Source organism: Anastrepha obliqua, chromosome 4 (genome assembly GCF_027943255.1).
Source record: "Anastrepha obliqua isolate idAnaObli1 chromosome 4, idAnaObli1_1.0, whole genome shotgun sequence".
Taxonomy (NCBI): domain Eukaryota; kingdom Metazoa; phylum Arthropoda; class Insecta; order Diptera; family Tephritidae; genus Anastrepha; species Anastrepha obliqua.
The window spans coordinates 95,275,091-95,302,325 of NC_072895.1; positions in this window are offsets into that span (position 1 = coordinate 95,275,091).

A 27,235-nucleotide genomic window follows, 5' to 3' on the forward strand; every position below is an offset into this window, starting at 1 on the left:
ATTTCAATATGTCTTAACATTGCTGCTATTTTAAGACTTCCATCGACTGCAGCGCTCCGCCTCCCGTCCACTTCGCAAACTTCAAACTACCCAACAAAGTAATAAGTACTTGGAAATATTGCCAATAATGCTTAGCATATTTGAGCGACGATGGCGAGCCGTCGTCCAACGACGAGACAAACTAACTCCGGCAAACTGCAATTAACTGCGCCCAAGCAAATAAAGTTGTGGTGCTGGTGTTGGCGATGAGGTTGGTGAGGTCATACCTACACATATCGACGAGCAACGGAAGTGGAAAATCTGCCAAACCGGTAGAGGACAGACAGACAGCGACTACAAATTATTGTTGTAAGTAGTATTTTGCTAACGACAATGTGGCCGCACAACTAACTATTTAATAACAGACAACAACAGCAACCAAAACGAATGGAGGCCGAAAAGGAGCAGAATGCAGGGAACAACACAGCAACCAGAAAGGCGGGAGCTGCCGGAGTTCTCGTGAACTCAGCCAGTCGCAGGAAATGTTGGTCATTAAAAGCATACGATTTTATTGTTGTCGCGCTTACAGTTTAGAATGCAGCAGCTTGGCCAGCTTGTAGGCTTGTGCGTGGCCCTAAGTAATCCTACACAACTTCACAGCTGGACCGATGCCTGGTGCACACTTAATTAGAAAAGTTTTGTGTGAAACGACAGTGAAAAGTTTGAGAACTATTGGAATAATATTTAGCAACAACAAGGTGGTGGCGAAGCGGGCACCATGGAGCTACCTACGATAGCTGGGCTGAATAACTGGCCTCGTCCTAAGAATGGAAAATAGGCAAACGCGTTGACCCCGTGAATAAGCGGCGGCCGGGTTAATGGGTACAGCTGCAGAAGTAAAAGGAGCTCAGGAGGACTATTAGGGTGAGTAGGGGAAACAAGCTGAAAGAGCAGTGAGCACACAGTAGGGGCAGTACATAGCGACAGCAGGCAAAGGAAGAAGAAGAAAGAAGGAAAAAAGCTGAAACATGAAAAAATAATCTGCTAAGCAAGAGGAGAATGTTAAACGTTAAATGGCCACTATTAACAGCAAATGACAGTTGACAGTTGTGGCTTAGTAAGCCAGCGAATACCGAGAATGAGTAAATGACGCCAACTCGCTAGATATGAATGGGAAAAAACTGACACAAAAACTTTTGATAATTTGTAAAAATGCGAAAATTACGCGCTACAGCTAAGCTCGGTGTCAAGAGTGGCAAAGCAGTCGAATGCATTGCAGGCGAGACAAATGAAAATGTGTGTATAAGCCAGCTGTCAATGAGTGTCAGTTGTTTAGACACTTGCACACACAGGTTCAACGGTTTAATATTTATTTCGAGATATGCAGAAGAGAGTGGGGAGAGGCGGCGAGCTCATTGACGTCTTGTACGTGGATGGGAGGGGAGAGAGAGGTGCAAAGAGGAGGGCGCAAAGAGGAGCTCGTAAAGAGGAGAGCGTGAAAGAGGGAAGCTGTAGGAGTATCTAGCAGCCAGCTCAAAATAGACTCATCACGTTTCTTGTACATATTATACGAAAGTAATTATTTCAGGCATTTCACTCACTTCAAGGGAAGTCTTTGTAATAACTCAGTCTAAATATGCATTCAAATCAGCCGGCTTCGTTGGCTGGGTCATGTCGTCCGAGTGGAAGCAAACGTTTTGGCTCCGAAAGTATTCGACGCGGTACCAGCTGGTGGTAGCAGAGGAAGAGGAAGGTCTCCTCTGCTTTTGGAAGATCAGGTGGAGAAGGACTTGGCTTCACTTGCTGTTTCGAACTGGCACCGGTTAGCACGAGAAAGAAACGTCTGGCGCGCTTTGTTAAACTCGGCCAAAATCGCGTAAGCGGTTATCGGGCCAATCAAGAAGAAGAAGAAGGTATTCATTACTCTTTTGATTAATTCTCAATAGACCTTATCGTGTGCTTTCGGGTATATGAAATTTTTTATTTTATTTATTTAGAAAAAAATGGTTCAATTTTCATAGAGCTTTGATGGTTTTTACTATTCCCGTACTATCTTACAGGGCCATGCACTGCAGATACAGATAAAAACGATCATAGAGCTCAAAATAAACAACAAAGCAGAACGAGCTTCACTTTCTAACAGAAAATATGCTTGGACTCTGCATTGAGTCCTCTTTTATTCAGCGAGTCCTCTGTTATTCTTGAGCCTTCCGCGACTCCGTTTGGACTATGTATATTGTATGCTGATGATATTGTGCTAGTGAGTGAAGATGCACACGATATTCAAGCTACACTCAATGAGAGGTACAACAGACTCGAGCCGCATGGGTGGAAAAAAGCAAGACAGAGATCAAGCGCTGCGAGTTTTCCACCAATTCAACATCAACGCGCTGATCACCGCTGGATGGCAGCCCACTAAACGAGGTCTCCATGTGTAAGTACTTGGGCTCCATTGTATCACATATCGGCGAAGTCAGTAAAGATGTGCTTCATAGGGTAAATTCAGCGAGGTTGAAAAAGAAAACTCTTACCAGTGTACTATGCGACAGAAGGAAGCCACTTCATCTAAAAGGCAAATTCTATAAAACGGCTGTTTGTTCTATCGCGTTATACGGGTCGGTCTCTAAAAAAACTACATGAAAGAAAACTTTCTTCTTCCTTCTCTTCTTAGCATTACAGTACTTGGTGAACCATTGCTTCATTCATAACCTTGCGCCATCTGTCACTATCTAAGGCTACCTCCTTTCATCGCCGAACGTTAACTTTTCCAAGTAAACTTCCACGTCTTCGAGCTATCTCTTTCTGGGACGTCCTCTCCTTCGACCTCCAACGAGGCGTAGTGCAACTGCCTTTCGAGTCGTTCCCTCATCGGACATTCTATTGTCAATTATGTATCCTTATTGGCTGATATTTTGATACCCAGATAGGTAAATTCTTGTATAATGTCGAATGCATAGAAAACTTGAAACGACAGAAATGAAAATGCGGGTATGACCATACTTCGGTCACAACGCTGGACAAAGTACCAAACCGATACATGCAGGGAAGCCTTAAAATCGCGCTGATTAAGCAAAAAATACAAGGTATGGTCTATGTCCAGAGAAAGCCTAACTACGATATGACAAAGAAAGTTTCAGATATCGTTACGACGTCGAGGAAGTCAGAGTGACCCCAACATACAAGTTAACTCGAAACAATGAAACGTGCGAGCTAAGATCACAAAACTCTGGCGATTGCGAACTAGAAGTGCTGACCCTGAGTAAAATGGGACAAAAACAAGGAAGAAGAAGATGAAAAGTTGGAAGCAGGAAAGTCTGAAGGGTACGGCGGGTGAGGTAAGCCTTTCCATTTCAGTGTTTTCAAGTGTTTAGGTTTTTACTTGTGTTGTGACAAGTACCGAGCATTCTCTAGTTGGAGGATAACTTTCTTGTGTCTCTCTCGAGATTTGGCGGGTAGAAGCGACGTGAAAAATGCGAGTTTATACATCGAGACGAGGCAAGATCGACAAATTTGGAGAAAGCAAACTACGAAAGCAGACCTCAAGTAAAACGGAACAAAAGCAAGGAAGAAAAATAAGGAGAGGTTGGAAGCAGAAACGTCTGAAGAGTACGGCGGGAGAGGTTAGACTTGTAATCTCAGTATTTTCAAGTATGCTTTCACACCTTTTGCACCGAGCGTTGTCCGTTGGACGATAATTTTGTTGTGTCTCTCTCGAGATTTTGGCGGGTAGAATGCGACATGAAAAGTGCGAGTTTATACATCGAGACGAGCCAAGATCGACAAATCAGGAGATAGCAAACTACGAAAGCAGGCCTCAAGTAAAACGGAACAAAAGCAAGAAAGAAAAAGAAGGAGAGGCTGGAAGAAGAAACGTCTGAAGAGTACGGCGGGGGAGGTTAGACTTCTAATTTCAGTGTTTTCAAGTATGTTTTCACACCTTTTGCGACATGCACCGAGCGTTGTCCGTTGGACGATAATTTCGTTGTGTCTCTCTTGAGATTGTGGCGGTTTCTTCTTCTAAGCTCCTTTTAAATATTTTAGTTCGCTTCACTCGATTTTAGTAACTTATAAAATTTCACATCGAGTCTGTCCCATAAAGCACAGAGCATGACTGTGGTGCCGTGAGCAATCGGTTTGACCGTCGACTTGGAAGCTTATTCGTACTTTCTTCAGCGCATTCCATTTATGACGCGTTCTTCACTTTGCGTATTACTATTTTGCAGAGGAACTCATTTATCGTTTAACTCAATTTGCATTTGAAAAATTCAATTTGAGTAGAAATTAGCTTTGGTCCTCTATACAACTGGTGTACAGAAGCTCAAAACAGTATATCTTTCAGTCTATATTTATTAATACAGATGCATTTACTACTCCTCAACTTCTATCCACCATCTCTAATTATCTCAAAATGTCATCTAATACTCTTTCAGTTCACTCCTTTTACCCAAGCCTTCCTCTCCTTGCGGCATCAAGTTCATCCACTTCAATCTACGTGCTCAAATTTATCATTTCTATCGCCACCTTGACCAGAAAAAAATAGTTAAACTAAAATGTCAACGAGTGGCTACAAACTTTTCAGCTGCAACGCATTGCAGTGCTTGGCCTTCTTCTTCTTATTTCTCATAGATATTTATTCTCATAGCCTCTTAATTATTTTGCACTCGACTAACAACAAAGTAGAAAAGCGTAAAAAAGCAGCAAAAAATACACAGAAACGAAAAAATGAATCTACGACGACGTGTTGACGTGACTGGATTTTCATATTTTTGACAACGTCAGTGAATTTGGTTGGTATCAACCAATGAAAAAACGGCATGGACTACAAGGATGGCAAGAAGTCGCGTTGCACATTTTAATGAGGAAACTGCAAAATTAACACGTTCGGGTTGTGTGCGATGGGTGGTGTCGTTGGTGGGCTGGTGGATTGGTTACCTGAATGAGGCAAAAGAAAGCACAAAAAAATTCCTGAAAATTTGTAGAAAAATATTTTCAAATTAGAAATTAATTTTATTTAGTATTCTAAGCAAACGCCAGCTGACAAGATGAATTTGAGGAATTTGTAATTGTTCGATTCAAAATTTAGTTGCGCTTCCAATTGCTTAGACGTTGCTTATTTGCTGCCTGAAAAGAAAAAAAGTAGAAAATCAAACTGCCGAATAAAATAATTTATTCAATTCCACATTGAAAATTTTTACTAATTTCGAAAGCTGCTTCAATGGAATTGGCAATCAAGTTAAGAAACTTTGAAAGGAAGCTACAATTTTGGACGAAGTTTTAAAGCACCTTTCGATTTTCTTTCATGTTATGATAGTTTATACAAGGTGGCGCAAAAGTAACCTTGCGATGTTTTTTGGCTGTAATTTAAAAAAAAAAAAATGAAAAACTTTGATTCTTCTTGTGGATTATTTTCATTTGGTCTTTTAATTTTTTTTACCTCAAGTCGAGAATATGATGTCATGTAAATGGCCGCCGCCACAGTTGATTGCCATTTTAGCCCTTTTTATGACATTTTCCATCACTTTGGCCAAAACTTCCGGCGATAGGTCCTCACATTCTTGACGGATATTGGCTTTAAGGGCTGCAAGAGTCTGAGGCTTGTTGACATAAACCCGCGACTTCAGTCTGGAGCGGTCAAATCAGGCGATCTTGCTGGCCAGTGCAAATCGCCAAAACGGGAGATTAGGCGCCCGGGAAATGCATCCTTCAGCATATCGGTTGTGGCACGTGCAGTGTGTGCCGTTGCACCGTCCTGTTGGAACCACATGTTTCCCAATCCCAATTCATTAAGTTGCGACAAAAAGAACTCGTTGATCATTGCTCTGTAGCGCTCACCATTCACAGTAACCGTTTGGCTCGCGACGTCTTCGAAGAAAAAAGGTCCGATGACTCCTCCAACGAAAACAGCACACCATACAGTGACTTTGAGCGGGTGTAATGGCTCTTCGTGGGTTACACGCGGATTTTCAGTGCCCCAGAAGCGTAAATTTTGCTTTTTTACGTACCCGCTAAGATGGAAATGGGCCTCACCACTCATGATTATTTTTGATGAAAAATCATCTTCCTCTTGGTGGTGATTAAGGATGGCTTGAGCGTATGTAAGACGCGATTGGCGGTCAGCAGCTAACAGCTGATGCACCGTCTGGACTTTTTACGGAAACATCTTCAAATCTTGTACCACAATTCGTTGTAAAGGCCGTCGACTGATACTCATTTGCGTGGCACGTCGTCTGGTCGATGTCGACGGCGCTTCCATGAAATCCTCGGCTACAGCAGCAATATTCTCTGCAGAACGGCTACTCCGGGGTCTGCCACGCCTGGCAGCATCTCGTGTTGTAACAGTCTCTTCGAGGCGAGCGGCTAAACGTCGCGTGTTTCACCAGTAGGCGTTGGACGGCGAGGAAATCTGCGACGAAATTCACGCTGTGCCAAAGTCACCGACCGATTATTGGTCAAATAAATAGTCAGCAATATTCCGCGTTCTGGAGCAGTGTAGCGTAACATTGTTTATTAACGTGTATTTCGCATGTGTTTACTACACAAATGTCAAAACAGAACTGACATTAGGGGCCAATCGCAAAATTTATAGCATTTTCTGATAGGAGGATTACTTTAGCGCCATATGTTACTTTCAAAAATATACTTGCAAATGTTTATATTGAAACTCGTTGTAGTTTAGAGGTTACACACCTTTAAAACGAGACCGGTTTGGAGTACGACGCTCAGGTATGAGCGCACAGGGTCATTAACAATGGCCCAGCCGGATCTGAGTCATGGTATAAATCAGGGCTTCTTAAACTTTTTTATATAGCGACCCCCTTCAAGCTTAGGAAATTTCAAACGACCCCCTCCTCCATATAATGAAATATATATAATATTAACCGTAGATGTAGATCTAATATCGCACTATTTTACAATGTAAAAAAATAGGGATTAAAGAATACGTACCCATTCATTTCACATATATATAATTGGAAACGTTGACGGGATATCGGTCATAATAAAACACAATAAATAGAATGACATAAAACTATATATATATTTGTTCAATAGAAAAAATAAACTTTTGTAACAATTTTTTTATAAGAAAACATATTATTAACATCAAACAATATTAATGTGACGGATGTGATTGTTTATTTTTACACAAATAATTAAATCTAGGCTCAATTTGAGTTAGTGCAGATCGTAATCAATTTTCAACGTTTATTAAAGTTGAACGGTATTTTGATTTTATGTATGTAAGTTAATGTGGAAAAGGCTGATTCACATAAATATGTTTTACAAAATGGCAGTAATTTGTTCATTGCCATTTCCGATAGTAGGGGATGTTCTGATTTGATTTCTATCCAAAATTCATGCACAGGCACTTGGGAAAATCTGCGTCGCAAGGTAGTATCACTTGTTAATTCGGCAAATTCTTCTTGTGCTTTTAAGTTTAAAAAATTAATTTCTTCCCCCTTTCAGTAGTCTCGCGACCCCCCTGGGGGTCGCGACCCACAGTTTAAGAAGCCCTGGTATAAATGACAGCAAGCCCAAGCCAAAGGCGAATATTTTGTCCATCCGCCTGCATTAGATGAGGACGTCGAGATGATTATCAAACCAATTTATGAAGATCTAACCTGCGATGATCTGCTTAGAAGATGTTTAAGAGCGAACACACAAAATAATAACGAGAGTTTTAACTCGTGTATGTGGCAATTGGCTCCCAAACATGTCTTCTGTGGACGAAAAGTTGTGGACATCGCTACATATTCTGCTGTGTGCACATTCAATGAGGGTTTCAAGCCTCTCTTGAAAAGTATGGAAACATTGGGAGTGTCTATAGGCCCGCAAGCCGAAGAATTGACCAACAAATGTGATGCCACGTGCGTAGCCCCAGCTGACGTTAGTGCCTCAGAATACTTAAAAGAGGCGAGGATGGCGAAAAAAGAAGCCAAGGATGCTGAAATGGAGATATTCGAGATAGATGAGGGAATATTACATCAAGCTGGAATCGAAGAGTGAGTGTAAGTTGTCATTATTTACTATAATTTTGCGCTTGAAATTTTAACCGTGTTTTTCTCGAAACAATTTTATCCGAGTTGGTGTTGGTAATTTCTCAAAAAGTACTGAACCGATTGATTTGAATTTTTAATATGTTATTGAGTAGACTGAAGGCTCACCCTCTGCCTCCCTTTCAGCACATTGTTGCTAGGGTAGAGCTGGCCATCGTCAGGAGGAACTACGGTATGAGCATCTTTTTAGACATAGAGGGGCGTTTGATAATGCCACAATTGACAGTATGTGTAGCTCTGCTAGTAGACACAGCGTAGACCGGATGCTAGTAAATTGGATTTGTTCGATGCTGGCCTAAAGAATCTTCTCGGTGAGAGTAGAGGAAGATCTGCTGGTTTCATTCGGGGTTAATAGAGTGTGCCCCCAAGGCGGTGTGCTGTCTCTATTGCTCTGGTGTATGGTAATCGATCCTCTACTCACCACCTTAAACGATTCGGGAGTATACGCGCAAGCATATGCGGACGACGTTGCTTGTTTGGTAACAGACCCTTCGCTTATGAACATCTGCAGGAAAGTGCAGAAAACTCTTGATCGGATTGACACTTGGTGCTGTGCGGATGGGCTATCGGCAAATCCCACCAAGACAAACCACCAGAAGGAGGAGGCTTGATGGACTCGTTCTGCCTAAGCTAAAAGGAGTCACAATCTAGCTATTCAAGGAAATTAAATATCTAGGAGTAATCCTGGATAGAAATCACATGTTGAAACAAAGACATCCAAAGCACTGACAGCTTTCTGGCAGTGCAAAGGTGTCTTTGGGAAAACGTGGGGTCTTTCTCCTGCAAGGTCTATGGATCTACACGGCTATGATAAGACCTATTATCATCTATGCATCAGTGGTCTGGATGAGTAGACTCCCTCTCGTGGGAGTCAGGAGGACCTTATCGAGACTACAACGCACTGTGGCTATCTGTTGCACCGGAGCTTTTCCAACTACTTCAGGCCCGGTATTAGATGCTCTGATTGGTTTACCCCCACTTGATGCTTTCATCCAAGGAGAGGCCTTGAAGGCCATCTGTAGGCTGAAACACAATGGGAACTGGTACCACCCCTGTGCGGCATTGGAAAACAGAGAAGTCATGGACGTCGATCCAACGAAATGATTCTCTCCGTGCCCCTTGACTCCATGCCATCAAGGGTCGTACTTGAAAAGAGATAGAGTGTAGTGCTGCCAGAGGCTCAGTTGTGGTCAAACTCAGAAAAAGCGCCCAGCAAACACTGTTTTCGCATTTTACGGATGGCTCCAGGACCGAGCATGGCTCCGGCTCTGGAGTCTATGTGGAATCCAGCGGGACAAAATTGCACTTTGCTCTTGGAATGCATGCATCTGTGTTTCAAACGGAGGTGTATGCAGTTCAGGAAGCGATGAACTTTGTTGTGGAAAACCGATGGAGTGGCAGATCTACATATGTATATGTGTCTGCAGCGACAGCCAAGCTGCGCTTATGGCCTTAGACAGCCTCCCAACCACATCAGGGGTAGTCAAGTCCTGTAAATCCAGGCTGGACTATGGTGGTAGACATAATAGCCTGATGTAACATGGGTCCCAGGACACGTGGGTATCGCGGGTAACGAGACCTCTGACTTCTTTGGCCTCCAACTTCTTTGGCCCAGAGCCCGTCTTGCCACTCCCTTCTGCAGCCATCACAGCCACGGTTAGCAAATGGGTAACTACCACCCACAAGCGGGCTTGGCAGGCTGAGAGAGGCTAAACTAATGTTACCTGTCATGTCCGATCGAATGTCGCAAACGCTTCTGTCATTAAGCAGAGGGGAGTGCAGACGGCTGGTTGGACTGATGACGTGCCACTTTCTGTGGGCGAAGCACATGGAAAGGTTGGGCATCTCAGACAGTGTACTCTGCCCAGCTTGTGAAGAGGAGGATGAAGCGACGGACCACTTCCTGCGCGTCTGCCCCGCCTTCACTCGAATCAAGTTTGAGGTCTTTGGCACTGATGAGTTAAGAAGCGACCACCTTGGTTCCTTAGCACCACAAGATCTATTCAGATTTCTTCGGAGATCTGGTAGATTTAAAGAAAATAAAAAGGGAATCCAAGTGTAGTACAATGGACTTAATTAATGTCTGAGTGCTGCACTTGCTAGTTGTCCCGACAAAAAAAAACAAAGAGTGTGACTCTCGCGGCTAGCAGAATTATAATTTTATAATCAATTTTTATTTTATTTTATTTTATTTTTTTCAGAGCGAGAACGTGAAAAAAATTCTTTTTTGTGTTTTTCCAATAAACATATAAAATATCTAGAAACAATTTTTTTTGTAAATCTGCTACCCACCATACCAACATGTCTCCTGATGACTAATCGACCGAATCGTTTTTTTCAGACGTACCTGAGCAGTTACGCAATCAGTTACGCCAGTGGCATGGGTTACGTCAGGGGAAGCAATTTTTTTATTATTGTCATTGAAAAAAATGTGTTTGTTTTTGTAAATAAAGAGCTGATCTAATGAATAAAAATGATTTTCAATTGATACCGATTGTTTTTCTTCACTTTTCAACGCCTTCAATTTTCACGTCTCTAGACCAGAAAGGTGCCTTAAGAAATAGTTTGAAATATTATGCTTTGCAAAAATTCTGAAGAAAGAGAGCAGGTGTTACTTCTTAGTCGGCACATTGGCCACCTGAAAGGTATTCTCATAAAGGGGGTTTCAGGAGAGCACTCAAACTTTGGCAGTGCATAGCGGCCATCTTGGCAGAGCTACAGCTGTTAAATTTTGCAGGATACTTATTTATTTTAAATTCCGAAATAATGTGTTGTAAAAATAAATTTTTTAACTGAAAGCAAAGAGAAAACAAATATTGAGCTACTACAATAATATGGTGTACTTTTTTTCTGAAGCATAATTTTTCTTGTTAAACTACACATTGGGCCTTTAATTTTTGGCTCACACTCAAACTAATTCAAAACTTCAGTATTGGCACGAGGTAGTTAAATCACACACATATTTTTCTTCATATTGTTTTGTCAATGGGTTAAAGCTTAAATTTTTTGCTCAAAAGGAAAAATAATTAATTTGGAATATTTTGTATTGATAGATTTAAAACATCATTAAATGTCTACAAATGCCGATAGTGGAATTTAATAAGATTTAAACACCCTAACTTTTACTTGGGTGGGTATTTCCGACCCTTTTTCAAAAGAAGTTTCTGAAAGTTATTTATAAGCATTTATTGGGTTAAAATTGGTTTTAAACGTCCAATCTTCTACTTGACTGGGTATTTTTGACTCTTTTTTAAAAGAATTTTTCTCAAGGTCATTAAATAGGAAGTTGGGAAAGGGTTGTGATGATCCAAAAGATGTTAATCAAAAAATTTTATTAAATTTCACCCAAGTCAAAAATATGCCGTGAATGAATTTTTTTTAAGTTCATTAGGGGGCAGTTAGAGGGTTAAAATGAATTCTCAGCGCACCTTTATCATAATTGAGTGAGTTTTTTAGAACCCTTTTCAAGAATCACTAAAGGGCAGTTAGTGGGTTAATACTATTTTTTAGTACCCATATCCCAGTTGAATAGTAGACAAAATTTCATTCTAATGAAATTTCATTAAAAGGTAGTTAGAGGGTTAAAATATTCTACAAAAATTTTAACCAGAGAATTGTATTCCAGTATGAGATGTTCTAGAAAAATTGCAAATAGAAGATTTTCGTTTGTTTTAAGATTTTTAGTTGAAGGGCAGTCAGAAGGTTAACATGTTCCACATAAATTGTAGACAATTGTATTATTAAGTGTGAATGAATTCGAAAATATCACGCAAATAAACAGTTTGTATAAGAAAGTTCATTAAAGAGCAATTAGAGGGTTAAAATTACTTTTCATACCCCTTTATACTAATTGAGTGGTATTTTTGGGGAGGGGTGTGAGTGGGTTTTTTAGTACGCTTTCTAAACCTTGAAATAAAAACTTGAAATAGAACAGAAACATTTAAAGAACACCCCAAGTTGTAGTGCTAAAATGCGATAAAAATATTATAAATCAAAATTTTTATTAGTTATCACAGTAGTTGCAAAACTTCTACAGAGAAAATATTCTTTAATAAAAGGGCATTAAAGGGCAGTTAGATGGTTAAAATTAGTTTTCAGTACCCTAATAAATATATATCCTAAAGTTTTTCCTAATTGAATTAATTCTTAACATTTTTTTAAGGAAGCTTAATGAAATTCCATTGAAAGGCAGTTAGAGGGTTAAAATGTTTCACATAAAAATACTCATAGAAAATAATTTTTAAGTGTCATTGAAGTCGAACAATTCACACAAATAAAACATTTTGTTAAGAAAGTTCATTAAGGGGTGGTTAGAGGGTTAAAACTATCTTACCCGAATATCTTAGTTAAATGGGCCCCTGAACCCATTTTTAGGAACATGCATCCTTTTTGAAAGAAGCTTAATGAAATTTTATTGAAGGCCAGTCAGAGGGTTAAGATGATCCACATAAATTTTAGACAACAAATTTTATTAAATTCCCGCGAAAAAAATATTTTTTTTGAAATCACGTTAAAGGGTAATTAGACGGTTAAAATGTTCCACATACATTGTGAACAAAAAAAGTTATTAGGGTTCCTTCGAGATGGTTTGCTAAGAAACTAAAAAAGAAAACTTATATAATAATATTATTTATTTATTTAATAAATGAAAAATAACAATGAATTATTATTTTACGATAAAAAAAAAAAAAAAAAGGAGCACTAGCTGCATAGTTTTATATAGAACATTTTATTAGCTGCCACCGAAGTTGGAAAGCTCCTGTGGAGAAAACACTTTTCTATGAAAGTTCCTTAAAGGGTAGCTAGAGGGTTAAAATGGTCTTTCAATGCTCCTATCTTCAACTTGAATGGATATTTGTTGATCTTTTAGACCCTCTTCTTTAAATAAACTTCTTGAGTGGTCCTTAAACGGGCAGTTAGTGGGTGAAAAAGGTTATTAAATGCCCTTATCTTCCACTTGAACGAATTCTGTTGGTGCTGCTTTATTCTAACTGAATGGGTTCTTAACCCATAATGAGAAGAAGCTTCATGAAATTTCATTGAACGATAGTAAGAGTTAGGTTAGGATGTTTTACAAAAATGTTAACCAAACAATTTTATTACGATTCCTTCGAGATGGATTGTTAAAATGTTCCACAAAAATTTCAAGTAGAAAATTTTATTGGCAGCCACGCAAATTGGAAAGCTTCTGTGGAGAAAACACTTTTCTGCGAAAGGGTAGCTAGTGGGTTAAAATCGTCTTTCAATGGCTCTATATTTCACTTGAAAACATATTTGTGCCCTTTTAGACCCTCCTCAATAAATCATCGTCATAATGAATCTTGCACTTGAATGGATATTTTTAATCTTTTTTAAAGAAGTTTAATGAAATTGCATTGAAAGACAATTAGAAGTTTAAAATCTTCAACAAAAACTTTAAATAGAAAATTTTACTAGAGTTTCTCCCTCGATAGAGTCTTGAAATCTTCGACAATAATTTGAAATAGAAAATTTTATAAGGTGTTACCGAAGTTGGGAAACTAAACTCAATTCAAAAAAGCTCAACTTGAATCACTCATTTCACATCCGCTATCTTGCAGCTAATAGTGCGCTAAAAAATCTAAAAAATAAGTAAAGTCTGAGATCTGAAAACTTTGTGATTTTTATTGGGTGAAAACTACAGAAGAGGTTGCTTTTAAAAGCTAAAAAATAGCATATGACAAATGACAAGTGACAGCTCAAATAAAAGCGCAAATTTTGTTGTGCCTCAGTAAATTTTGCAGCAGCACCAAATTCTCGACTCTTACCTGGATCTGGTAGATAAATGAACGTGCGATTTTAGATTAGATTAGATTTGTAGGGGGTTGGACAAGTCTAAGCACTCAGTCAGTTGACCATTGTACTACACCCGGACTGACTTTAGTAAAAAGAATAGAGATTGGAAAGATAAAAAGTGGATGGTAGGTCGGATAAATTAGTTTGAGGTCACTCTTCCACAAATCTCTTGGATTCATTGATGAATTTTAAGAGATCCGGAAGAGGAAGAGTATGAACTTTATCCATACTCAGTATATCGCAACCCATTATCCTAAGTCTGATTCTGGAAAATGTAGGACAGCTACAGAGAAAATGCTTTTCAGTGTCATCATTCTCAAGACAGGATAGGCATATCGGGCTGTCTATGACCCCCATGGTAGCCATATGCTAACCACAGACGTTGTACCCTGTGATTACACCCACTAGTACTCTCAGGTCCTTTCTGCTGAGTTTTAAGAGAAAGGTCGCTATTTGCCTGTTTGGTTCTTTCACAAAACACTTGACTATTCTGCACGAGTTCAACTCAGACCAACGTCCTCTATGGGTAGACCTCATGAAGTCGTCAATCCATAGTCGAATCGATGCGGAATTGGCACCTAGAAAGGGTTCAGGCCCTAGTGGCATATTTGCAGAGCCAATTTATCAGCTAACTCGTTCCCTGTAATACTACAATGTCCAGGCACCCAAATAAGACTAACTTTGTTGTGTTTTGCAACACTGTTCAGTTTTGTCTTACATTCACCGACTAGCTTCGAAGAGCAGAGTGGGTTAGCAAGGGCTTTCAGTGCAGCTTGACGGTCACTATAAATTCCAAAGCTGTTGCCGCGCTACTTTTTCTCAATTACCCAGTACGCCACATTCAAGATGGCATAGACTTTCGTAAGGAATACCGTGGTCATCTGTCCTGTGGCATAGGAGTATTTAATGTCTTCGTCTAAGTACCATCCAGATCCGCTTCCATCACTGGTTTTGGATCCATCGGTGAAGAAAGTGTGCTGGTATCCCGTTAATAGGATCTCTGGACTTAATCAGTGATATCTATCTGGGATCAAAACATCATACTTCCTACCGAAGCTAACGACAGGCACTCGATTGGCCACTGGTATCGAGAACAGTGGGCACCGCTCCGACAACTGGTGGTATATCTGACAGTGGCCAGTGCTTACTTCATTTCCCCAGACTCCGTTTAACTTGAGCCTGTACTTCGCCTTCATTGCTTCCTTTCGAATTTGAAGATCTAGAGGTTGCAAGTTCAGAATGGCATTAAGAGCATCCATCACGAGATGTCGTACTTATAGCACCTGCGATACCCAGGCACACACTTCTCTGTAGCCTGTTTAGGAGTTTTACTCTGGAATTGTGGCTTTCCACCACAGAGGCGTATGTAATAATGGGTCTAATCAGAGTGATTTACAGCCAGTGTACTATTGCCCGTCTTAGACCCCATGTCTTGCCAAAGGTTCTCTTACACTGCCAGAAGACCTTCTGCTCGACGTGATTCTTCCAGATAAGCTTACTATGTAGGATTACTCCTAAGTATTTAACCGAGACAGTTGCGGTGTTACTCCTTTCAATGTGGGTAGTAACAGGCCTTCCATATTGCGTTTCCTAGCGAGAAGCACTAAGGCACTTTTTGTAGGATTCTCCGAAAGACCACGCAATTCCCACCAATACTCAGTCCAATTTCCTGCAGATACTTAAGAAGAGAGTCCACCTCGAAGCACCAAAGTAGGGGAGAAAGTACATCACTTTGTGGGCAACCCCTCTTCACCTCAACCCTGGCTCCTTAATCGCTTTCTCTATCCATGGTAAGCAGTCTTTTTGATAGCATAGAGTGGATCCATCTGACAATGCTTTCTTCTACTCCATACCTTCTGATAGAAGAGCGCAGGGAGTCAAAGGTAGCATTGTTGAAAGCTCCTTCAATGTCCACAAACACACCAAGAGTGTACTCTCTTGTTTCCAGTCCTTTTTCGATTATGATAACGCACTCGTGTAGAGCCGATTCGCAAGATTTCCCACTTTGTAAGCATGTTATTTACGTTGAGAGGGTTCCAACTTAGAACCTTCGTCCTAATGTGCTTCTCCACCATACGTTCCAGACCATTAAGCATAAACGAGGTCAGGCTTATAGGTCTGAAACTTTTTGGTAAAGCGTAGCTGTCCTTGCCTGGCTCTGGGACAAATACAACTTTCACCAAACGCCACAATTGTGGAACATAAGCGTGTGCAAGACTTGCCGTAAAGATTCTTTTCAAAGCCTTTATTAGTTGTTCTCCGCCCCGCTTAAGCATGAATGGGTAAATGCCATCGGGTCCTGGGTACTTAAAGTTTTCGAATGACGAGAAGGCGAACCTTATCGTTTCCTCGTAACGTTTGATTACTTAATTTGTTTCCATTTTCTTTTGACTGCAGACAGAAGTTTAAACAAAATACCAAAATATTCTTGCATCCATTATAAACAAAATTCTATTTACGAGCCGTCACTGGAAACTCAACTAGTGGGTATACTTACACATAACTTTACATGCATATGTAGCTGTATATGTATTTGTATACGTGGAAGGGTTCTTTCATATGTGTGTGTGACAATAAAGTACTTTAGACAATTAGCAGAATGGCCAATTGAACAAGTTGCGAGACACATGTTGCACCAAAAAGGTAACGGTAATAATAATTATAAATGCATATGACCAGGGGAAAAGTGCGGTGGCTCTTGAAAGACACACAAATTTCTGTGCTTTCCTTTTTTGCAAAAGTTGGTAGAGAGCATTAAATTAGGATACTAAACGAGGATATCTACATAGACCCATGCACATATACATACATACATGTATGTGTATGTATAAGTATAGTAAATATGCACTTTCGCAATCGCTAACAGTTGGAAAGTTTACCCCTCTGCTTTACTTAGAAACGCAAGTGCGCGCCGTTTTCTGCCAGAGGCTAATAATTATTTAAACATTCACATACTATAAGTGCGTAGGTAGACTTCACGCGCACATGCTTCGCCACGCAACTAATTGTCATAAATTTGGCTAATTATGGCTTTGTCGCGGCGCCCCAAAATATGCTTGAAAATATGAAACGCATGAGGCTTGAGGTAATACTGCATAAGTACTTTTGGGTGTTGGCGAGTGTATAAAGGCAATTAGTGGCGGAGAGTACTTTGAACATTAACCCAGTTAACGAAAACTCTAGAAAAGGGATAAACGCTAAAAAAAAACACTTTTTTCATGAATTTATTGTAGCGAAACGGTTCAAGTCAGTTTATTAAAAGTTGTTGCATATTATAAAGTAACATTTCAAGAATATTTGATAAAATTTTCATGTAAAAATATTGCAAAATGAGCGAATGAGAGCACATTTACGTAAACGTCTTTTCAAAAATATATTTTGTAGTAGTCAGCATATATCAGCGTAGAATCATCTGAAATCAAAAAAATCGAATAATTTAGTTAAAGTATGAGTTAAACTTCCCCCAACGTTTATTTTGACGATTTATTTTCATTTTCAGCCATTTGGTAGTCGTTTGAAGTAAAAAGTGATTTTTGACGAAAAAATGCCGCCATTTTGTAGGTGTAAAACCACCTTAATATAAAAAAAAATGGCGAAAAAAACGTTGCGTTTTTATATGTAAAATATGTGTGCAAAATTTCAAAAGAATCGGTTGAGTAGTTTTCAAATGCCAATGACTACGCACTTTAAAAAAAAGGTTTGAGAAAACCGCGTTTAAAGTCTGCTGCGTCTCGGCAGATGTTTGAGGCGGCTCGGCTTTATGCTCTATAACTTAAAAAGTTTTGCTCGGATTGACTTAAAATTTTAACACGGTATTTTTGAAATGTTTTACTACAATAACAGGCAAAAAAAAAATCGATTTTTATCCCGATAACGATCTTGCACCTACTCGCACCATTGTTTTGCTCTATCAAGGCGAAGGTTTACCATTTTAGATGGAATTCTTTAATGAATTGGAGGATCTTAGTACTGTGGAAATCTGAGATCGTCTAAAATGTTTGAGAAGTACAAATTGGTTTTAGGAGAGATAAGGACAAGTTGCTCACGCGGCATCACAATGCGCTATGAGGCTGAGTGTGCCCCATAATGGACAACGCTTCAATCTAACCTAACCTAAGTGCATAAAGGTAATACAGGTCAGCTTCTAGAAGAGCTTTGAAGTATGGAGAGAGAGATTAATGATTAATGTGGAGGTACAAAAAAAAAAAATACAGTTTTTAAATATTCTTTAAAATCGAGATTCTCAAAATCGGTTCAGTTTTGCGCATCATTTCTCATGGCCAAATTAATCGAAAATTACCTTAATAATTATCTCCTTTAGTATCTGCGATGGCTTTCCTAGTAAACCTGTTATTAAATCAGACAATGAGCCTGGCAAACACTGTTTTCGCATTTTGCCAGATGTTTCCAGAAATCCAGCGGGACCAAACTACACTTTGCTCTTGGAATATACGTATCTGTGTTTCAAGCGAAGCTGATTGCTATTCAGGAATCAATAAACATTGTTCTGTAAAACAGATGGAGAGGCAGATCTGTATGTATCTGCAGCGACAACAAAGCTGCGTTCATGGCCTTAGACAGCCACCCAACCCCTTCAAGGGTAGTTGAGTGCGGTAAATCCAAGCTGAACTATATCGGTAGACATAATATCCTGATGCTAACATGGGTTCCGGGACACGATAGTATCGCGGGTAACAAGGCCTCTGACTCTTTAGCTAGGATGAGCTCTGAGTCCAACTTCTTTGGCCCGGAGCCCGTTTTGCCACTCCCTTCTGCAGCCATCAAAGCCACTGTTAGTAAGCGGGTTACTTGAATTCACAAGCGAGCTTGGCGGATTGAGAGAGACTGCAGATGGACAAAACTGATATTACCTGTCATGTCTTACCGACTGTCGCAGATCGTTCTGTCATTGAGCAGAAGGGACTGCAAGCAACTGCTTGGACTGATGACGGGCCACTTTCTATGGGCGAGGCAAATGGAAAGGGAGGCATCTCAGACAGTGCAGACTGTCCTCTCCCAGCATGTGGAGAGGAGAATAAGACGGCGGACCACTTTCGGTGCGTCTGTCGAGCTTTCGCTCGAATCAGGCTTGCGGCCTTTGGGGCTGATGTGTCAAGAAGCGACCACCTTGGCTCCTTGGCCCACTACAAGATCTACTCAGATTTCTTCGGAGATCTGGTAGATTTAAAGAAAATTAAAAGGGAATTCTACTGCGGTACAATGGACCCAATGTTGTCTGAGTTCTGTACTTGCTAATTGTCTCGACAAAAGAAAAAAAGACTATATTTCTTTTCCAATTCGTTCTGAGAGTTTGAATAAAGTAGGTAGTTTTGTTAACTGGGTAATTTTTTTGGGCCTTAAAAAGTTGCAGGAGAAATTTTGCTTACATTTCACATAGATTCGCTAGTGAGGGAAGTGAAGGTGACCAGAAATAGGCGTTTACATGAAACAAGCAATCAAGTAAATTTCGAGACACTTATTAACTAATTGAGGATAAAAATTATGGCAGGCAGAAGAGAGGAATAGTGGAAGTGGACGCTTTTTTCTTTTGATTTTTGAGAGATCCCTAAATAAATGAAACTTTAGAAGGTATTCGTTTTTCAGATGGGTTGTATCAGGTACCTATTTACATGAACAACTCGCGCAAAAGTGTTTCAGAAAGTGGCAGGAGGAGGAATTAATTCTCGCAGAGGCATTGACTTGAAATGATTAGTGATGGACATGATGACCCAAATCATAGTAATGTAATAGTTATCTTCCTTTCGTATGACAAGACGATTCTACTACAAAGATTAGTCACTCAATACTACAATACTTTTAGCGCAAAGAAAAATCCCACTAAGACAAAAAGATTTCGTCAAACTGAGATGCTTCTTATAGCGTAATTAGCATTTGCAGCAGATGTATTGGTAACCCATCAGCATCATTGTTTAGCGCTACAGCTCTGTGTGTGCTCTAGCGTGCTGAGCAAAATGTCTCTGTTTGCTCCGATTTTTGGTTGATTACTTCTAGTTGTTTACTTTGATTCTCCTCATGTCATCCTCCAGTTCGTCAAAATATCTTGAGCTTCCTCTACCTTTTGCTTTCGTCGTAAATGTTTTAGCGTCAATTATTTTTCGTTGAGCTCTCGTTGGGTCCATTCCCGTGACATAATCTAGCCATCTGATTCTTGGGGCTTTGATGAAGTGCAAAATATTCTCTCCTTTTATTAGTTTGTTCAGTTCATGGTTCCATCTTACGCGCCATTCATAGTTGCTCCGAAAACTTTTCTCAATTTTTTCTTTCAAATATTTAGAGTTTGACTTTGTCCTTTTCACTTATTGTCAACGACTCTGATCTGTAGCACTGGTCGGACTACAGATTTATATATCGTAAAAAATATTACGGCTGTAGTAATTCTGTTTATGCTGTCAAATGTTTGTTTAAAGTCAATGAACAGGAGGTGCAAGTTTCCATTGCCTGATTCAGAGAGGATATTTGGACTGTCGTCGATCTTCCTGGTCTGAAACCGCATTGGTATTCTGATAAAACTTTTTCGGTGCAGTTAATGAGTCATTTGTGAACAATTTTTGGAAAAAAAATTTATAGATTGTGTTGAGAAGTGAAATCTCGCAGTATTTTTTTTGGCGCCTTTTTTAAGAATTGACATTATAATCGCTGTATTCCAGTCACTAGCCATCTTTTCTTCAATCCATATCGTTGTTAAAATTATGTAATTTTTTCAAAATCAGGACAGCTGAGATTGAGAATTGAGGGAACGCGCACGTCATAGAATGGAATGTCCAGGGCGGAGATAGGCTAATCAGTTTATCCTTCCCTCCAGAAAAGTAACAAATAGGCTCTTAAACGCTCGCATACGAACTCTCACTGGTCACTTCGTGGGAACATGCAGGATGAAGACTCGTAAGACCGATTACACTAAGCTAGAAACGAATGGCGAGAGATGAGCTTTAATGGGCTTCAGCTTAATTTGTACCAGAAAGAGTCACTCTACAGTTTAGGAAGCTCCGTAGACAATGCGGAATTACCTGCCGTGCCTATATCAAGCGCTGGGTGCTCTTATACTACTAGCAATGCTTTTTCGAAGTCCGTTCCACCAGAGAAATCAAAACACCATTAAGATTTTCGAAAGAAATGCATTAGACTTTAAGTGGCGAAGCGTATGGTTCGGCTTCTAGTAGGCATCCAGCCGCGATTAAGCGCATACTATTCTCCTTGGGTAAATGATATTCTGAAGATCCTTTTGGCATCTTTGCTTTTGCTCTCGGCACTCGCCGCCGTTGAGTGCGTATTTCTACGTAGCCGCTTCCCAACAGCTGATGATGGTTTTGAGAAGTTTTTTCATAGAAGAGATACAGAAGGAAGTTCGCTATTACCTGCGACTGAGGATATTCCTATCGAACCTCCTTTCGTGCTGAGAACGGATTTAAATTGAACTGAATTCAACGGTTAAGTAGGTGAATCAGTGACCTTCTCTCAGAGTAACTACTTTAGATAGGACATCTTTATATCTATGATAATATTAACAATAAATGCGAAAAATTGTAATAACAACAACAACAAGAGAATCCAATACAGATATATCAAGGTTTTTTCATCAGCTGATTGGTGACTGCTTGTCAAAGTGAGAGTCTTTGCATTTGCTTTGCCTCTTCCTCCTTCAGCTGATATTAGCAAATAGCCCACCAAATTCTCGTATTTGTAGAATCGATATCAGCTTGCATTGCTTCGCCTGGAGAGTATTTGAAAATATTTGAAAAATTGCTTGATCAATTTCAATGAGTCGAAACGTTCACAATAAATCAGTCAATTCAAAATTAATCAACCAAAGCTGCGGCTGCAACAAAAGATTCGCTGTGATATGAGAAATAAAATGTGAATGTGCATGTGTGTGTGTGTAAGCTAACAAAACCACGAATACAATCAAATGCGTATAAAAATGTATACAAATATTATATTCGTATATGTATATGTAAAACCCATACACATATAGCCTTCAGTATGTATCCATGTGTGGGTATAGTTTTAGGAATGGACAATACAAATCCCACGTAATGCGCACAAAAGCCAAAGCACAAACAGCAGCGCCAGCACACAAAAAATATAACAATGTGAAATTTCACAGAAATTGGAAATTGAGGACAGACATGAAAATGATGGAAAAGTAAGTAATAAAAATAAAAAATTGATTAATAGAAAAAAAAAATGAAGAAGAAGAGCAAAAAATGAAATGAGATGCAAGTGAGAAGTGTGACAAAATTTAAATAAAGACGGGTTTTGAAATTTAAAAATTTAAATTAATTATAAAAAATTTTTAAATTTAATTTCGCCGTGGCTAAAAGTACACAAATTTCATATTTTGAAAATCATATTCTCTCATGGGAACACTTTTCACTTGTGCTATGCGTCAGCATGCAAATACACGTAATAACTTGAATAAGGAAAATATTGTAATAAGAAATTTGAAAATCAACCAAAGTTTGGTAAAATAATTGGTAAAAGAAAGGATTGAGTTGAATGAAGTTTAGAAGCAACAGAAAGTAAATGATCACACATAACATAACATAGCATAACATAACATAACATAACATAACATAACATAACATAACATAACATAACATAACATAACATAACATAACATAACATAACATAACATAACATAACATAACATAACATAACATAACATAACATAACATAACATAACATAACATAACATAACATAACATAACATAACATAACATAACATAACATAACATAACATAACATAACATAACATAACATAACATAACATAACATAACATAACATAACATAACATAACATAACATAACATAACATAACATAACATAACATAACATAACATAACATAACATAACATAACATAACATAACATAACATAACATAACATAACATAACATAACATAACATAACATAACATAACATAACATAACATAACATAACATAACATAACATAACATAACATAACATAACATAACATAACATAACATAACATAACATAACATAACATAACATAACATAACATAACATAACATAACATAACATAATATAACATAACATAACATAACATAACATAACATAACATAACATAACATAACATAACATAACATAACATAACATAACATAACATAACATAACATAACATAACATAACATAACATAACATAACATAACATAACATAACATAGAATAACATAACATAACAAAACATAACATAACATAACATAACATAACATAACATAACATAACATAACATAACATAACATAACATAACATAACATAACATAACATAACATAACATAACATAACATAACATAACATAACATAACATAACATAACATAACATAACATAACATAACATAACATAACATAACATAACATAACATAACATAACATAACATAACATAACATAACATAACATAACATAACATAACATAACATAACACATTTTTAAATTTAACTATAATATTAAAATTTTTTAAATTTAATTGCTGTATGAAAATTACTTTTTTTTATTTTAGTTACTAAAAAGAGGAGTATGGTGAACTTAGAGTACAGTGAAAAGTTTTCTAAAATTATTTTTCATCAACAAACTGAGCAAGAACTCATTCCCTGCTTAATGTCTTAAGTAGCGGTCTCGTTAGGTGCTTTCCGGCTAAGAGCAGATATCTGACAAGGGATTTTGCTATTTTATTTTATTTACTTTTTTATGTAGTTTTTTGTAAAGTTTTTTATTATACTTCTTCGTTTTTCTAACCGCAGCGTTCGACGCATACTACTAATCTTTTGGTCCCGTAAAATAAGCAAGTCCGAGTTGCTTAGGATTACCAATCAGGTCGAGATTGCTTGTGAAGTGCGGAAACGGAAATGGCAATGAATTTGCCACACACTTCGAAAAGGCGACAACAACAAGCGTTAAGGTGGAACCCGTTCCAACAAGCAGGCCGTTCAGTTGGAAGACTTCGTACAACCTGTCGAAGATCAACCGAATCCGAAATGGCAACTCTTGGCTTATCATGGAGCGAACGGAGAGTTATAGCGCAAAACCGTACGCGCCGGTGATCTGGATCTGATCTATATACTCCACAAGGAGTTAAAGGAAAATATATATGATATTTTTTAAATTTATTTATATTTTCTTTTTCATAATTTTTTAAACTTTTCTTAATTTTTTTTATTATTATTATTTTTTTATTATTAATTATTTTATTAACATCAATTTTAAATGACTCACTGCAGGACTTCGGTCGGTATCTCGTGAATAACTTAATAACTTTAGTAATGTGGGTTTCCAATGCCTCAATTGAAGCTGGTTTATTCACAAAGCATTTAGACTTTACATATCCCCCCCCACAAATAAAAGTCCAAAGGTGTGATATCGCACGATCTTGGAAATATCAGGAAATGCCATCTGTACAAGGCTAACCGGGAATCACATGACCTAAGTGCCATCTCGCCAGAGAACAAGACGAAATTGCTTTACAATTTATGAGCCAGTCAAAATCTTAAAAAAAATACTTGCCATGAAAGAAAAATTTTCCTTACTTTGACTAACTGACCAGAACCAAATTGAATTTAATCTAGCCTAAGGCTGAAATTCGTAGCTTACTTAGCCATACATACCGACGTGTATACTTACATATAAAATATATATGTGTATATTAAAAGAGCTAAGCTACTGCAACAATAACTCAAAACAAAAACTGAAACAAAATTACACTACACAAAAAAAGAGGAACAGAAGAAGAACCCAAAAGTCAACCCAAAGCAATAAAGTTGGAACTGCACTAACGACAGCAGCAGCGGGCAATTTTCTATTGCCAAAAATAAGCACTAAGATTTATGCGTTTCACCAAAGTCGTGATGGCGGCACACAGATTAATATATATACATATGTAGTTACATATTATACAGTATATGTGCAACAAACTATGAACGATGGGAAAATATTACAAACTTTAACTACGACTACGAACGGGAATGAAAATATTGGGGTAAGAAAAAATTGAATTTTGTTAGTTCCCTGTGGGCCGCTGTGCCACTAATTACTCAAGGGGTTCAACATGTTTCTTTTTGGGTCATGCCGTAATTGAGTTTCTGTGGAAGTCAGATTTATTACCTCCGAAGTGGTAATTGCGACGTGGAGAATGTCCCGCGCGCTGGTCGTCCTGAAGTCTGTAACTCCGACGCCTTGCTCGAACTCGTGGAAGCAGAGCCAAATTTGACACTCGATATGATAGCTCAGAGGTTAAATTCATCGCATGGAACAGTTCACAGGCACCCGGTTCAGTTGGGAAAGGTTTCAAAGCTGGGAAAATGGGTTCCGCATAGACTTTCCGTCGCCAACCTTCAGCAGGGAGTGAAAGTGTGTTCTCAGCTGCTGCAACGGCTTGAAAATGAAAGTTTTTTGAACCGTATCGTTACTGGTCATGAAAAATGGGTCTTTTACAATAATCCTGTTCGCCAACGCCAATGGTTAGATAAAGATGAAACACCAGAACTGACCCCTAGAGATGGCCTTCACCCCAAGAAGATTCTTCTCTCTATTTGGTGGGATATGGCCGGTATTGTTTATTATGAACTTTTGTGAGTAACAAGAACTACTCCTCAAAACAAGCTATAAAAAGGGATATCGAAGCGTATTTTGGCTCCAAGGACAAACAATTTTTTGTGCAGAGAATTAAAAATTTGCCTAAACGTTGGGAAGACATTGTAAATAATGCAGGAAAATATATTATTGATTAATAAATACTTTAAACATCTGTTTTATTTATTTTGAAACCACCTTTAAAAAACGCACGAACTTATGGACTGACTTGATACAATTGGCTAAGCGGTTGGCAGAGGGAGGAAACCCTGTTAAAAAGTCCCCCCCTAACCCGAGGTGCCTGCGACCCGTGCCTATTGGTTAGTTTGCAGTCAGTTTTCCGTCTGTATTTCTACGGAGCTATGCTTCCTTTTCTTTTTTATGAGATCACCATGTCTGCCACAGTGGACGGTGATCGTACGAAACAGATAGAGTCTTTCAAAAAACAAATAACCCCTATGGACAAACAGTCTTTAAATGCAAAGTAAGCTACAGCTTCCACCCCCAAATCTGGATCAAGCCAGATTTCTATCAGTACGACGGAAGATGGGATAACCAAATGGAAATGTCAGTACATCCAACCCCTTACGGCTAGCCCATTTTCGGAAGCTGGCGCTGAAGACAAACCTGGCAAGAGCAGAAGTGGCAATACAAATAATATACCTTTGGCTAAGAAGTCAAATTCGTGTACCACCAATACCGGGACTAACCCTGGCAAAGGTGTAAAACCGAGTCGAAAGCGATTGATACCTCCGCAAGGGCGATCCTGCACGACATGGTTACAAGGAGAGGCGTGCTGCCTTCAGGCTACTGGAACGCTTAAAAACGGTACTAGAGGGGGAGTGGTCTGATAAACAGAAGAACTAGTTTAGCTGGGCGGAGAAGTCCCCTCCGGCCTCTGAATCGAACCCTAAACATCAGTTGTCGGATGATCCATCGAGAAACCCCAGCACGTTGAAGAAGCCCCGACACACCAAGACTTCTCCAGCTACGTACAGCGAAGCTGCCAGCGGCCAACAGTTATGGGCTGTGGTTCACAAAAGCAACCTTGACGGCGCTATTTCGCTTGACAATTGGAAGAAAGTGGAAAGTACATTGTCTTGGAAGATCACAAAGCTAGACGACGGTGAGTACTGAAGCGCTACTCTCGTAGTCTGCAAGGACTCGGTGGACGCACTGGCGCGATTTGATGGTGCGGTAAGCTATGGATTTTCGTCCATAAAAGTGAGGGTCTATAATAAGGACCTGACGTCTAATTTAAAGAACCCGGTTGGAGCTGCGATAAACCTCACGGCGGAATGGCGCTCTGGTCCTAATACTGCGACAGCGCTACGAAAGGGATCTGCTGATGGCAGTATCTCTTCCTTCTTAGATAGAGTACTTGATACTACACTCACTGATGAGAGAGAGTTACTGGCATCAGACTCGGATGATGCTAATAATACGGTGGTGGAGATGAAGTCCAGTAACCATGATGTTACGGGTTCTTCAAATTATTCTTCACCACTCAAAGGTTGCGTCCACCAGCCTCATAATCTACCTGTCAAAAGGTGGGCATCATATTGTCCTGACTCAAGAACCATGGGTGTCATATGGACTTGTGTGCAGACTAAGAACTCAAAAATGTAAGCTGATGTAGGCTCGCAACAAAGGATTTCCCAGAGTTTGCGTGCGAATAAGGAAAGGGATAAATGATTTCATGCTCTCTAATTATAACGACACCGATCAATTTACCATTAGCCTGGAGTCAGGAAACGAACGGATGCGGCTATCTTCCTGTTACCTC